Below are 5,372 nucleotides of genomic sequence, written 5' to 3' on the forward strand. Positions count from 1 at the left end.
CTATTTTCAAAGGCTACGCTTTTTGCAGCAAGGGCTACGCTTTTAGCGTTTGGAAATAGGGTGCGCTTTTCAAGTGATGTTGTCCAGGACCAAAAGCTACGCTTTTCAGCTTCCATTTTTACCAGAATAGGCTACGTTTTTCAACGCCACTGCATCACCTGTAAAGCGTAGCCACATTGTATACCATAGCTACTCTATATAAGTATAGCTTTAGGTCCCTCATTATTTTTTTATTTTATGTATAACCATAACTACTCTATATAAGTGTAGGCTTAGGTCCCTCATTGTTTTTTTATTTTTTTTATTTTCTGTATATATATATTCTAATAATTTTTATACAACATAATATTTAGTAATATGATTTCATATATAATTCTACATTTTTAATTAAATGAGTTAAATATTATATAATAAAAATAAATACATAATTATACTAAATTTTTTTAAATAATAAAAATTATCTATAAATAAAATATATTTATAATGATCCAAAAGTACTAATATTCATACATCTCACACTAAATTAAGCATAGTCATATTAAAATAAATATGAGACCACTTAAAATTTACTACTAATACTCTACGAAAAAACTAAAATATTATATCCTACAACAATTCTGTCTTCACCACCACGACTTCCTATAATCCATGCCCTGCCAAAAAGGTTTAGATAGAAAAAAATTCACATCAAAAGTTTGGAAATTCCCTTTTAAAATGTAACTATTTTCACTTCATGATAGATTCTATTATTAGTATTTAATTTCTTTAATAATTTTCTAAAATAACATACTACCAAAGATAAAGAAGGCACATACATTAGTAGTAAGATTTAGCAGAAATTTCTCTCTTACCTTCTAATATTTTTGCTGCCAGAATCCATAAGAATTGTCAATCTTTTTTCTGTGTTGATGAATTGACTACGTAGATGGAAAATTGAATCAGAAACAAAATTTCAATTTATATAAATGAATTTGAAAACGGAAAGCTAGAAGTAATGGCAGTGCTACAAGAACCAATTTCACATCAGAATTTTTGGACCAAAACCAGCAAAAAATATTATAAGTTCTCTTAATATGATTTCAATTTCATCAAGTTTAAAGAAACAAACCAAAGTCCAAAACAAATAAATAAAGAAATTTGCATAGCAATAAATAGAGTTAAATCTCAATTTGTCCCCTGAAATTTGGTCTGATACTCAGAATGATCCCCACAATTTCGTTGGTCCGAATTAGAACCCTCAAATTTGTAATTGTGACTTCAGTTTGCCCCTGCGATCACCTTTGTCACCGGAATGCTGATCTAGCGCACTTGCATGACATGGTGGACGTTACTTAAACGATAGCACATTAGTTTTGCACCCAAACCCTTTGAAACCACGTAGTGTAAGGATTTTCTTGATGTTTTGCAACTTATGATCATTGTAGTGGAAAGAGAGTTTTAACCCACAAAAAACTAAAATGACATCGTTTCCAACGGGTTTGGGTGTGAAACCAATGCGCCGTCGTCTAAGTAGTGTCCACCATGTCATGTAATTACGTCAGATCAGCATTCTGGTGACGGAGATGATCGCAGGGATAAGTCGGAGCCACAATTGCAAATTTGGGGGTTCTAATTGGGGCCAACGAAATTGTAAGGGTCATTTTGAGTATCAGACTAAATTTCAGGGGCCAAATTGAGATTTAACTCCAATAAATTTGAGTATAAGTTGAAATAAAGTAGAACTATTTAATAAGCATGCCATTAGATTTCAGCAGCTACTAATTCTTAACCAAAGAACAAAAAATAATTACAATTTCATTTAGAAGGATACTTAACAAATCAGTAAGTATTAAGAGGCTAGGATTATATACTTTGGAGCCCATAATTTTCAAGACACTAGGACAACCAAAAATAAATAAATGCATTGTGTATTGGCACATAAAATTAATGTGTTCTCTTTGGACTTGAAATTGTCTTTTTATTCAGAGAATTTGGTCTTATATTATCTCTTGCTAGTACATTAATTTAATATAAAATTTTAATTCTCTGTCGATTTACCAGAATGTACAACATACAACATATATATGGTCCATGCTAGTCCTCTGGTTCCGCAACTATATAATCAGAAACGCTTTCTAAACTTAGTGTACTTCTGCTTGGACTATGAATTTTCTTCGATTGCTTCACATCATATCAATATCATATATACAAAGAAGCAAAATCCTTGATTCTATATCTATACATCTATATATATATGATATATACTATCCTAAGGTATTTAATTTCCCTAGCAGCAAAGTGTATCTGATCGTTCTCTATAACTAATTACTCACCCTTGTACTAATTTATATAAACTAATCAATAAACTAGTTCAAACTAGTGGAGGTTGTGTGCATAGAAAGCGCACAACAATAAGAAGAACAATCGAGAAGCGAAGCTTCCACTATTATAGATCTCAATCCAACTATTCTATTCGATAAATAGTCAATTATTAATCCAAGAGACAAAACCATTTAAAATTTCTCTATGCATTATTAATTATTTTTTCAGCCCAGCACACAATTTGTTTTCTATTTATAACTATGTAAGAAATTTTTTATCCATGTAATAGGTACCCTCCCTTTCATTTTCTTCTTAAGTTTATCTACTTTAACTTGGCAAAGCAATGTAGTAGGAAAAGAAAAACATAAATTTAAAACTAGATTTACACTTTACCTTTAATAAATCGAAATAGCAAAATGCCAACAGACACAAAGAAAACAAAGATGAAACTTCAGAAATTTTTTTTACTATTCAGTTCATAATCAGAAAAGAAACCAGCTTGAAATAGATGTGAAGAACAATTTTAATCAAGGTTGACAGCATTTGTTTCCACTATAACTTTGTCAAGAAAGTAAGTGAAATTTCTAATCTTGCCTCGACATAAACTAAATGCTTCTCAATGGAACTAGATTATTCCCCTTCTATTACTCTCTGTTCAACTTGAATAAAAGGTAACCAATTCAGTAATTTCATCTATAGTTTTCAATAAAACTAGACTAGCAATTCAAACCCAATAATTGGGCTACTTACTATAACTAAATGGCAATATAAACTTATCCAAAGGCAAATGATAACCGATGGTTTGCAACATTGCTTTAGTGACATAAATTAAAATTTGAATAGTGTAATCAAATAAGGGTAAATAATAAAAATTCCAACTCAGACTCTCTCCTTTGATAGAGAACTCAATCATATATGGCATAGAATCACATAAATAGATAAGCACATCTTCAAAGAAAAGAAAGATTATAGGTTTGAAAAGGTATTTCAACAATCATAAACAGCTCAAGTCTACCAATAGTCTTTACATTTATAAAATCATCTAATGAGTAACAAATTATTTGAAAAAAATTTGTACCTAAAATTAGCTTCAAGACTTTGTGCTCCGAACTACTTACCAAGAGGGGAAAAAGATAATCATAATTAGATGGCTAGCTTCAGAGCTTGAACGAGTGGGCAAACGGTGAATGCGAACTACTGCGGCACTTCTCTTCTCTTTGCATCGCATCTTCTAATGTTTATGGAAGAAATAGAAAATAAACGATGAAGGATAAGAGATATAGATTAGAGTAGAGTACTGACAGTTAAAAAATTAGCTGCATAAGTGTCATAATATTACCAAATGAAAATGTCCATCTAAATTCTACAATATATATTCTCCCTTTTCAGCAGAAATTGGAACACTCAATTGACTGCAATCACTGCATATGTCTCAAATCAAGCTTGGGTTCCCAAAATCCATCTTAAAATTCATAGGTACTTCAAGTTATTGATTCAATCAACAAAGCAATTTAAAAGTATAAGAGTAATCCTCTCTTGAGAATACTCTGCTCTCTCTAAAAGTGAAATTTAAACAAGAAAAATCAACAACAAACAATAATAACAAAAATAAGAATAATAATTCAGCTGATACATGGTGAAATTTACATTGGTGATTTTAGTTTGATCTGGCAGTCCACAAATAAACAACACAGAATATAGAAGCTAAAACCCCTAATTTAAAACCCTAAATCAAAACCCAAAACCTCCCAAATTTCACAAAACCATAATCATCATCGGGCGATTACCTCGCTTGTTAGGGATCGATGCTTTGCCTCCTCAGAAACCTTGATGCTTCATAGCAAAGCAGAGAAGGGGTCGCGAGAGAGCACACAGTTTCTTTGACACTACACAGAGAGGGCGAGTGAGACAGAGCGAGTGAGAGAATGAGTGAGAAGAAGAGAATGAGGCACATAATGCTTACTTGGTGAGCGCAGTGATGAGCGGTGACGGTGAAGAAGAGATGAGCGGCGATGAATCGAAGGTGAAAACCCTTGAAGAAGAGATGAGCTGCGGCGATGAATCGAAGGAGAAGGCGTGCGAGTTTGTGCATGTAGCGTGAATTGTTGACGAATCGAAGAACAATATTCGTTAGGCTCAGTATATAATACATTGGCGCGTATATTAGAAGACGTTTCTGAAAGCGCACCCAAAACATAAATATTAGGTTACCCTTGAAAAGCGTTGTCTTTGTATAAAAATTGTATGTATTGATAGTAAGATAAGGCTACACTTTATAAGTGATTTTTTTACAATCTAAAGAGACACTTTTTAAGTGATGCCACAAATGTATTTTCTATTCTTCTACAAAAAAAGAAACACAGAGAAAAGCGTAGTCTATTCTAAGAATAGGCTATGCTTTTCAAATATAGTTTAAAAAAATGTGGTTGAATGGGTGTTTTTCTTGTAGCGGTCTTCAAGGTATTAGCACAATCCCACTGTCTAATGTGTAAGAAGTTTGATATGCAATATTATTTCAGAATAGTCAGTATATGGATCTGATTTTCATGATCTTTCTGTTCGCATGACAAAATGGTTGCACCTCATCAGAAGTGTGACTATGATACAGTCTGTAATTCGATGCAGGAGCTGTCCTTTGGCAATATATATCATATGTTTTAGTGGCTTTTCTCACTCAGTAAAGTTGATAAACAGCCCAGAGATGAATTTTAGTTTGTTTTCTAGGTAAGAATCCTCAATTCTTAACATTTTGTTCTTTTTATTCGTTGGCAATACCACTTTAACATATTTTCAGACTTGAACATCGATCTGGTCTAAGCAAGAACTAATTTAGATAGATTTTGCTGCCACTGTGGGATTGCCTTTGCAATCTTAGGCTTGCTGCCTTATGCCAAGAATTGGAGTTGGATAGAAGTTGAGTTTAAAATGTCAGTTTTCCCTTTTCTCCCAATAGCAATGTTTCTGTAGTTATCAAATGTAGAAGTGATGTATCATCTCATGACTCTTGAACCCTGTTGTTCCGAGGGTTTGCCTGAAACGTGTAGCTCGGTCGTCTGGAGAGGCCCGAGGTG

General features: G+C 32.8%; 1 long non-coding RNA gene across 1 annotated transcript; it reads right to left on the reverse strand.

Moving 5' to 3' along the window:
- Positions 1 to 477: 477 nt before the first annotated feature.
- Positions 478 to 4,447, reverse strand: LOC107470201 (uncharacterized). The gene is made up of 5 exons (XR_001588370.3): positions 4,265 to 4,447; positions 4,089 to 4,187; positions 3,420 to 3,532; positions 852 to 917; positions 478 to 653 (listed from the first exon to the last, which is right to left on the reverse strand). It is a non-coding gene; the product is annotated as an uncharacterized LOC107470201 (long non-coding RNA).
- Positions 4,448 to 5,372: the final 925 nt, after the last annotated feature.

Source organism: Arachis duranensis, chromosome 10 (genome assembly GCF_000817695.3).
Source record: "Arachis duranensis cultivar V14167 chromosome 10, aradu.V14167.gnm2.J7QH, whole genome shotgun sequence".
In the NCBI taxonomy this organism is placed as follows: Eukaryota; Viridiplantae; Streptophyta; class Magnoliopsida; order Fabales; family Fabaceae; genus Arachis; species Arachis duranensis.